Source organism: Peromyscus eremicus, chromosome 10 (assembly GCF_949786415.1).
Source record: "Peromyscus eremicus chromosome 10, PerEre_H2_v1, whole genome shotgun sequence".
In the NCBI taxonomy this organism is placed as follows: Eukaryota; Metazoa; Chordata; class Mammalia; order Rodentia; family Cricetidae; genus Peromyscus; species Peromyscus eremicus.
The window spans coordinates 49,936,612-49,947,359 of NC_081426.1; the positions used below are offsets into that span (position 1 = coordinate 49,936,612).

Here is a 10,748-nt window from a genome sequence, read left to right on the forward strand (position 1 = left end):
AAGTTCTCAAATAAAGAAATAAAAATGGCTAAAATTATTTCAAAAGATGCTCACTGTTTGAAGCATGTAGGAAAATGTAAATCAAAGCAACATCGTTATATCATCTAACATCAGTCAGCATAGCAAAGTTCAACAAAACAATTTAAAATAAATAGTGGACAGGATATGGAGATATGGAAATGCTCTACACTGTTGATGGGATTGCAAACCTGTTCAGATACTCTGTATATCAGTATGTAGGATCCTCAAAAAGGTAAAAGTAGATCTTCCATATCACCTAGCTATACCATGTTTCAGCATGTGTCCCAAATCATCAATATCCTACTCAACCAATACGTGCTCAATCATGATCATTAATGCTCTATTCACAGCACTAAAAAGTAGGAACAAAATGATGTCCTTTCATCAATGAATGAAAATGTAGTACATATACATTTATGGAATACTATTCATGCATAAGAAAAAGAATTCATGAAATTTGCAGGTAATAGATAGAATTAGAAAAGATCATACTGGTTTATGTAATCCAGTTGTGGAAAGATAACTTTGCATGATCTTTCTTTGTTGGCTCCAAGCTGCAAATCTTCAGATGTAAGCACATAACCAGAAGTAACTAGAATAACAAGTAAAGTATAAAGGGACTATTGCAGGATGGCATGGGAGAAGGAATATTATGGAGGTGAAAAGCAGGGTATAAGTGATCTGAAAGGAGAAACGGAAAAAGAGGGGGGTTTAGTTGGGGAGAGTAATATAAATATAGAAGAAAGTGGATGGAATCACAGTAAGAATGTCTGAAAAAATAGACATATAAGAATACAAATTCAAAATTATGATAAATTCCAAATACAATCAGGAAAAACAGGAAGTCCTCATTCCAGAAATTATCACAAAATATGTGAGAGACATAAAGTAGGTGGAATTGAAACAAATGCTTCAAACTCTGTATCAATATCGATTATGTGGCTGGGGTAAATATAACAAGCTTCAATTTTTGTTTGTTTGTTTCCACTTGATGCAGAGCTTAATGTTAGTCTGCTTCATTGTTCTGCAACGGAACAGTCGTATTCCCCAGTGGAGTTTTGAATGACAATGTAAGCTTCAGTTTACGACTCAGCAAAAGCCATTCTAAACTCATTTGATTTATCTGGTATATTTCACACTGGTCTCCACTTTTTTCTTTTGTTCCCTTTGCAAACTTACTTGGCTGCTCACTCTTCAATACTTCTTTTATTACTTTGTGCTATACTTCACACTCATTTATCTCATCTTGTCACATTGAGCTGGATCTACATTTTATTTATGACCACACATAACACTTTTCTTTCTCTGTCTTTTTCATGTACAGCCTTTCTCTGAATTCTTCTTGGCCACTACTTCTATTTCATAAGTGATGATATTATGGGAGAAATGGTCCAGGAGGGAAGGCATGTGAGCTATGACTCTCAGAATAGGGTTGCTGGTGCAGTGTCCTTCCAGGTATAACTGGAAGTTACTAATAAAGGAACAAACATCTCTGGTATAAGTATCTATTTGATGCAAGAAGTTACTGCTTTTATTTATGATATTCATCTTCTCCAAGACAGTACACACTTATTTTTTTTCACTATAGCTCATATTAGAGACCTAAAATCACCATATTCAGACCAATGCACAAGATAATACATTACATGTTGAAAGATATATCTATCTGCATCTGGACAATTCCAATTTTTATTCACCAAAGCCTAAATTAAATTATTAGATTGTATGATGTTTTATTTTGATGCAGCTCCATTTTGACCCTTTTATTTGTTAATTTATACTGGTTAGTCTTTACACTGAGATGGAAGCATCATATTCCCAATTCAAAAACAGTTACTCTTTACCACAAGCTCCAGAAGCCATGCAAAAAACACTGATCTATTAGAAGCTAAACAAGGAATAGTAGTAGACAAACGGACTCCAGAGTGGTTCCTTTGGGATCTAGCTTTCCTTTCTTGGCAGTAGATACACTTTATAGATGTGTTATCAGCCTTAATTATCATATTGCATATAACAAAGTCTAATAATAGTCATTAACCTTATCATGCATGCTGCCTATGTAGCTTGGAATTTATATATGCATATGCAACTTTCCAATTCATATAAATTATAAGTTTTACTATTGTCTTTATACATTTAACACGGGGGGAAGTACTTTACTTTTAGTATAAGAGAAACTGCTAAGAAAATATTTTACTATTTTTATGAGTTTACTACTGATTATGCTGTTCTCAATTCAAATAGATAAATGTTAGAAGTCAATAATTTTTTTTTCTTTTATAACTGAAATGATGATGGGAAAATACTGAAAAACTAAGTGATCTATATTCTTTTTGGACACATGAAACTTGAACTTTGTTACTATTAAAAAAAATCATGAAAAACAGCATGCCACACAGAGATGAATTCAAGTCCAAACTGCCTGATATGTTAAGCATAATAGTTTCTTTATGAATTTTTTAATATATTTGGGATTATTTACTAAACTACTTTTAAATTTGTAGACTGCATTTAAGGGGCTCCAGTAACATGTGGATACTCTTCAGACTCTGGGCTTTCCCTTCAGTCATCGCTCTGATGCACTGGTTTCTTTGGTCGTGGATGGTTTCACTGCTTGTTTCCCTTTTAAACAGTATACAAAGATTTCTTCTTTCAATAACCCAGATAGTCATATACAGCTACTGCAATCCAGTAACTAGATATATTTGGTACAGCACAGACCTCTCGTGTTCCTGTCTCCTCATGTTCCTTACTGTGAGCTACAGGGATCACTGACAGAACACCAAACCCTTGAGATATGTAAGCAAAAATTTTCTCCCTTTGGTCTTGACTTCCAAGTGTGTAATTCTTACATTCCTAAAGTCATGGCACGTCTTCCAAAACTCCTTTCTTTTCTGACATCAGAAAAGAATACTGAAAGAAACATGGACAGGCTTCCTTTTCATACTCCAATCATTCCATGGAGATTTGATTCCGGTTCTTTTACTAACCTTTCAGCAGTTTTTGAATGTTGATGCCGAGGTGGGACTGATGTCTAGTTCATGAAACTCTCAAGGAAAGTCCCACTACACATTAGGAATGAGTCTTTTTTATTTGACCTCTGGGAATGAAACTGCTTTACTTTGCTTTGGCTATTTCATTCAAGAAGACTTTCTCACTATCCCTTTTGTTTCAGTTTAATTTAGTTCATAAATATCATATATAGTCATTAAATTTCCATGTTTACCTGAAATGTGGCACCTTTCTAACTATGGCATCATGCCTTGCCAGGTGTGATTTCTGTTATGTTGCCAGAACTGTTATTAGTGAAATATGTAGTTATTTCCCTTTAAATTGAATGATCAATGAATAAATTTTCATAACAAATCAACCAAGATAGATGAACTTGCTACTTGCCATTGTATATAGCGTTAATTCAAGTAGATTCAGGTCTCCCTGTTTGGGATTGGTTTAGTTTCTTTATCAAGAAACATTTATATTGAAAAATAGCCGTTATCAATCAAGGCAGGAAATTAATTTTATACCACATGATGGTCAGTAGTAAAGCAATTCAGGTGAGTGTCCAGATAGACATAAATGAGATGGTTTGGGGAAAGACAAATGAAGAGCTGGAACTTGCTGCAGACCTCAACAGATAAGTAACATTTCGAAAGAAGGAAAGTAAAGCAAATAACATCAAAACTTCCAAGACATTTTTGTGAAATGTAGAATTAATAGAATGTTTATTAAGATAAATTTAGATTTAGTTGGCTTTATGTAGGGGACATGTGTAAATAAAGTAATTAAGATAATGGGACCAAAATTATATGCATTTATGTCAGGAAATGTTGGTATGAATATCGCTCAAAAATTTAACTGAGAAGAAATTACCACCAGTGTATGACAGAAAAAAAAGTACACTCAGTAATTGCATACTTACTTGTTCTCCTATAAAGAAGCGAGAAGACCATAATTGTGGATAAATATAATATGCACAAATATCGACCTTTGGTTGACATGTGCCTCCTATAATCTCTGCATGTTTCCCTCTGACATAAACAGAATGCCATGCATCCCTAAAACTGCACATGTAAACATCTTTCTTATGAAAGATTTTTATTGCAAAATCTTAGTGCAGGGGAAACTGAGAGTTGACTTTATCTCTCTCAAAATAATAAGGTAAAGGTTCCAGGAAAAAAATACTATGGAAAATTAAAGAGATCTGTTTTTAAAACTTCTGATTACATCCTCAGATTAAAAACGAAAAAGAAAAGAAAACAAATTTTTAAGTCACAAATCTCTCAGCCCTGCATCAACCAATAAAAATGATTTTTATATTTCTTATCATTAATCTTTCAACCTACTGTTCAACCCCAAAATTATTCTTCCATCTTGTCATGAATCTGTCAAAGGTACTGCTTCCAACAAAATTGACTTACTTAATTTATGTTTCTTTCCCTGAATCTTGCCAGCCTGTGTTCTCAATTTAAAAAATCAAATCAAATCTGTATTCACTACTTCTGAGGTCTTTGGGTCACAATAAAATTTCTTTTTTCATTTTTGTTAAAAACATTTTTAAAGGTAAGATTTTCTAACTAAATAAAAATATTTGCATGGACCATGCATCTTTTCACATAAAGAAATGTCTTTATACAATACTTGATGCTATGATTACTTTTAAACCAGTAACATTTATTCTTGAGATACATTAATACATGTAAAATCATTAAATATGTTGTTTTTCATAGATACTTTGTTTCCATTTAATAAAATGTTCACACAATACACACTCTGTCTTCATTTCACAGTTTTCTTTTAATGAGGTGAATGGTAGAAAATTTATGTTTGTAAGAAGAGGGTGAGATGGGATTTCTTTGAATTCTGAATACCAGACAATACATATGACAAAGCACATTCATACAGCTAAGACTTCTTACTTGGATTAGAAAACATGTCTCTAGCTGGGTGGTGGTGGTGCATGCCTTTAATCCCAGCATTTGGGAGGCAGAGGCAGGAGGATCTTTGTGAGTTCAAGACCAGCCTGATCTCCAAAGCGAGTTCCAGGAAAGGCGCAAAACTACACAGAGAAACCCTGTCTCGAAAAACCAAAGGAAAAAGAAAAAGAAAACATGGCTCTAAAATCCTATAATATTTGTATTTTAAGTCTTCTGATATCATTGAATTATTAATGAAGCATTCATTTAATTATATAGCAAATTGAAACAATGTTAAAAAAAAACAACTTAGAATAAAATAGAATATCTAGTTTTCCATGACTCATAGAATGTCTCTTTAGAGTGGACAGTGAACACAGTCTTTAATAAGCTGGAGTCAAACACTGAGGCTCTGAACAGTAACTGCTGTTTGAGTCATTCTTACTTAACCTGTAAGGATTTCAATCTCAGAGGAGCACAGTGTCGTGGGTATTTCCTATGTACTGCTACAGTATCAAACAAGGGAGACAGTAGAGAAATGAGAGACAGACACTAAAAGAGAGAGGAAAGAGAGAGAGGAGAGAGAGAGAGAGAGAGAGAGAGAGAGAGAGAGAGAGAGAGAGAGAAGAGGGGAGGCAAAAAGAGAGACAGAGCAAGAGAGAAATTGATTCACTGTCCTATTATTATCAGTTCCATCTTAAGCCAGGTGGATATATGTTAATAATTTCTGTTTACTTAGATGTGCAGGTTGTATGAAAAGGCTTTGGCAACATAACAGCACTCTTTCAGGTTGAGTTCAAATGAAACTTTTCACCTAAATTAATAATTAGTAAGGAGAAAGTGCACATTAGATAGATGGGTAGGATCAGGCTTCCTATTTACTTTTTAAAGAATCCCTTCATGACATTTGGTAAGCTTTTTTGTTTGTTTATGATGATATAATCCCATGTAAAATATTATAATCTCAGTTTCACTGGTTCACCGAATTGAGACTATCTTCTTACCACATTTAGATTGTCACCATTATGTGAAGTAGAGTACCAACTCAACATAGAACTGGATTCTCAAAATGAAAGACACCCACCAATACTGCATGATATCAATTCTGTCAAATTTGGTACCAATTAACTTAATTTTATTTCCATGTGTCCCTTACATAAAACTAATTAAATCAAGCTGTTACATTAATAACACTCTATTAGTTCTACATTTCATAAATATGTCATGAAATTTTTGATATTGTTGTATGCTGTAAATATTCATATGGTTCTTTGCTTTTCCTTACTATATAAATGCTCCTCAATTTTGGTAGTTTCTGTAAGTTCTAATTCTTCAATTTATCTCTTACCAAGACATCTAGTTATTAGACTATTTGTGGAAATAGTTTTAACTGATTCTGAGTGGCAGTACTTTATGGTACAGTCTGGTAAACAAGAGTAAATGTTGTAATACATTTATATTAAAAGAAATTCAGAGAAGTGTGCAGACAGATATAAACTAGATGGCTCATCACAAGATAACCAGAAGAGTTAAAAGTTATTGGAATGTCAGTAAACAAAATCAAACTAAGATCACTAATGGGTGCATCTCTTTATCCTGGAAAGCTGAATTAAACAACTTCTGTGTAAGACTGTAATCTTTAAAATGCGTTGACAACAATTTAGTTATTATCCATGGAAATTGTCAAGCACTATTTAAAATGGAAATCAAAATAAAATCAGTTATGTTGTAGTACTATTTGTGCTTTACAATTTTTCAGTATCTGGGTGAAAATCATTAGCTCATAGATTAGGCATTTCTTCCCTTGGAGGTTCGTAAGAGTATTGATGCTGGCCCTTTCTGCTGTATTTTCCCTTTGCCTTCCTCGTTATGTAGTTTTTGAGCCAAAAAAATAATATTAGGTTACAGTCCATTTGACTATATCATGTCTCCTCTCTTCCAAATCATAACAATTGCATGAGCCATACCCTATGTATTAGACAATGCCAATCTGAAGAAATTCACACCTACATGAATTAATGTGATTTAAGTGTTTCCTATACATGAATATTTTCTGCTTTAAATATTTTCATATTTAAATCATTCTGAATCATGTAGCTATGCATCCCTTCTTGTCCATTAACTACTAACTACAGAAATTCAAACAGGCCAAGTGCTCTGTATCTGAAAATAAGAGTAACAATAGACTCTATATAAAGGTCTATGGAAAAGTAAGTAAGAAAAAATATTTTAACTCTTCGACAACCCAACATGAAAGTCACCATATTTAGCCTCACCTTGCCCTTGGCCTTTTCTGTGTAGCCTGTTTCTATCATACACATTGTGTAGAATGTCATGAATTTCATTAATTAAGAGTTATTAATTAAGTCAAATAAGCCTAACCTGAACAAATAGAAATCTTGTGCACAGATATTTATCTTGTGATTTGCCCTTCTGAAGAAAATCTTGTGTGAATGGCATTTAGGTAAAATGAGCATCTATTGGCCACAAGCCAAGACACTCACTTTGTAAGGCCTTCACCTGTCTGTGATCACTGATCCTTCACTGGGAAAAGACATCTGAGAGTCTTTGAATAGACATCATTAACCTATGTAAACCACTCCCAAATCTTCTTTACAGGAAGATGGACTTTGGTGAAGAATGCTGAATCTTAATTTTGTGTCAGATTGGCAAAGAAGGTTGTCCTCCTTGCCTCAACACTTTGTCTCCTCTTATGCAGACTGTCAAGATATAGGTTTTTTGACTCCCTGATCATCATTTTCATAGCTGCCAACCCACCCCTAACCTCTGCATATAAAAAAGGATACAAGTATATACACAAAGTATGTACGAGTGCAAGATGTACATTAAAACACAGACTTAGGATATCTAAATTGTATTAGAAATATTAATGGATATTATTTCTGTATTTGTATCTGTGCATGTTAGTAAATATAGAGCATATAAATTGTGCCTTAAAATATGTGAACAGAAACAGAATCACATGAAATATGGACATTATGTGGGAATTATTGGAAATATATTTTTAAATATTAAAGGAGTACACAAAAGATGTTTTAACTCTTTAAAACTAAAATGGTAATATTTTAATCTGTGTAGAACATGATTTTGTTACTTCCTTTCCTTTCATGTCTACATTCCAAACCAATAATGTAAGACTGGCAATTTAAAATGTCTATTTGTCTCTATTTAGAAAATAATGTGAATATGTACTACATGGTTTTATATTTCCCATTGATATATATTTTATATAAACTTGGATATAAAATACATAAGAAAAGGGATAACCTATTATCCTTTATCTAGCTTATCTGCATGATAATAGATGTCAAACAATTATTTCAGTAGGAACTGTTGAATTTTGACTTATTTATATATATTTCCCATGGATTTTCAAAAAGAAAGGAAGGGTATTATATATTGAATGATTTGAAGGTAGCAAAGGGAAAGGGAAACACTATAATTATAGTATATTCACAAAAATAAAATAAATAGAGAAAGCTTTAAAATGTATTTTTACTATGACTTCATTCATGACCCACTTCCTCTTTCTCTCTTCAAATCAACACAATGTTTATGCAGATAATGTGTGATGCCAGTGTAAAAAACAGAATGAAAGAAAGAAAAGAGAACAGAGAAGAGGAAGGGAAGGAAAGAAAGAAGGGATTAAAAAAAGTAAAGAAATACATTCAAAATAAGTGAGTAATTTTGAATCCCTCATCACAATTAATGGATGCACTTAATTAGGATGAATTGTTTATTCTGTATAAGATACACATGGCAAAGCATTAAATTTTCCCTCAGAAAAGTATAATTAAGCTATATTAAATAAATAAAAAATTCTCAAGTTGTTAGCCTTACAATTGTTAATAATGTAATTCCATGACCAAAGTCAAGTTGAGTAGGAAAGGATTTATTTGGCTTACAATTCCAAATTACTGATTGTCATCAAAGGCAGTCAGGACAGGAACTCAAACAGCCCAGGAATCTGGAGGCAGGAACAGATGAAGAGGCCATGGAGGAATGGGGCTTACTGGCTTGCTTCTCATGCCTTGCTCAGCCTGTTTTACTATAGAACCAGGACCACTAGCCTAGGGGTGTCCCCACCCACAGTGAGCTCAGCTCTCCCTCATCAATCAATACACCAATTACGAAAATACCATATGGGCTTGCAGATAGCCATATCTATTTTTTCTCTCCTTTTTTTTTTTATTAAGAGATTTTCTATTAATTCTACATACCAACCACAGATTCCCTTGTCCTCCCTACTCCCAACCCCAGGCCTCCCCACCAACCCACCTCCCACTCCCACCTCCTCCAAGGCAAGGTCTCCCATGGGGAGTCAGCAGAGCCTGGCACACTCAGTCAAGGCAAGTCCAAACCACTCCTCCCTGCATCAAGGCTGCATCAAGTGTCTCACCATAGGCACCAGATTCCAAAAAGTCAGCTCATGCACTAGGGACAGGTCTTGGTCCCACTGCATGGGGGCCCCCAAACAGTTCAAGCTAAACCACTATCTCACTTATTCAGAGGGCTTAGACCAGTACCACGGGGTCTCCTCAACTATTGGTCTACAGTTCGTGTGTTTCCACTAGTTTGGCTAGTTGTCTCTGAACTTTTTCCAATCATGCTCTCCATGTCTCCTGGCTCGTAAAATCCCTCCTCTCTCCCATACATTGGACTCCCAGAGCTCTGCCTGGGACCCTGCAGTGTATCTGCTTCCATAGGACAAGGGTCGGGGCAAAGAGAGCTTAGGGGAGCGGGAGGTTCAAGCTGGATCGGGGTAGAGTGGGAGAGCAAAGAAAGAGATGCCATGATGAGTGAAGACACCATGGGAATAGCAAGAGGCAGAGTGCTGGGGAGGTCCCCAAGAATCCACAAAGATGACTCCACTATAGACTCCTGGCAATGGTCGAGAGGGTGCCTGAGCTGACCTACTCTGGTGATTGGATGGCTGAATATCCTGACTGTCATGATAGAACCCTCATCCAGTGACTGATGGAAGCAGATAGCCATATCTTATATAGGCATTTTCTCAGTTGAAAATCACTCCTTTCTGATGACTACAGCTTGGGCCAAGTTGTTATAAAACCAGCCAACACATAATATTTCAGGAGTTTATAAAATTAGAGAGAGTGGAGGCTTTCCCTGTGTAGTTACACTAGAATATTATGTACGAATATACATAAATGGAAAAAAGACATGTCTGTCAAGACAAAGTGAAAGATGGCGTGCTAGTTGTAAAAAGAGTTGAAGCCTCATTTGCAATATTAAAAATAATAACCTTAGTCACTATAGTTAAAACATTTAAATGTTATTATGATGGTATTTTAGAAACGGACATTCCAAATGAATAAAGGAAAGAAACAAATTTAAAGAATAAAACTCCTGCATTATACCTAGAGAACTTGATTGGTGAGAAGAATGGGGAAAGCCTGTTATCCTTCAGATCACCACTGGAATCAGAATGACCAATGTGTATGTTTTTGAAGGAAACAAAGTAAATGTTCAATAAGTGGTGAATGTAAGTGTACATATTATTATTTGACACATGCTATTTTTCTGTATGAATATTCCTATAATTCTCGTATCCAAGTACCATTATTATATGGAATAGCACAAAGTTCCTGAGCCAAAAGTTTTCTCTCTTTAATTCAGCAGCATACAAAGAATGATTATGAATGCTTCACAAACATAATTTCGCTACTTTTCAAAGCTTCCTACTGAGGAAAGTGTGAAAACTTTTAAAGTTCATTATATAAATATTCTTCAATTACTTCTTTAAATTATACCATTAGTGATGAATACATTTCT

At 34.5% G+C, this 10,748-nt stretch overlaps 1 long non-coding RNA gene across 1 annotated transcript in view; it reads left to right on the top strand.

Annotated features, from left to right (window-relative positions):
- Positions 1 to 10,477, top strand: part of LOC131920645 (uncharacterized) — a 31,338-nt gene extending 20,861 nt beyond the window's left edge. The window contains exons 3-4 of the long non-coding RNA XR_009381740.1: positions 8,517 to 8,632; positions 10,269 to 10,477. This is a non-coding gene — a long non-coding RNA (uncharacterized LOC131920645). The remainder of the gene's footprint in view (positions 1 to 8,516; positions 8,633 to 10,268) is intronic.
- The last annotated feature ends 271 nt before the right edge of the window (positions 10,478 to 10,748 follow it).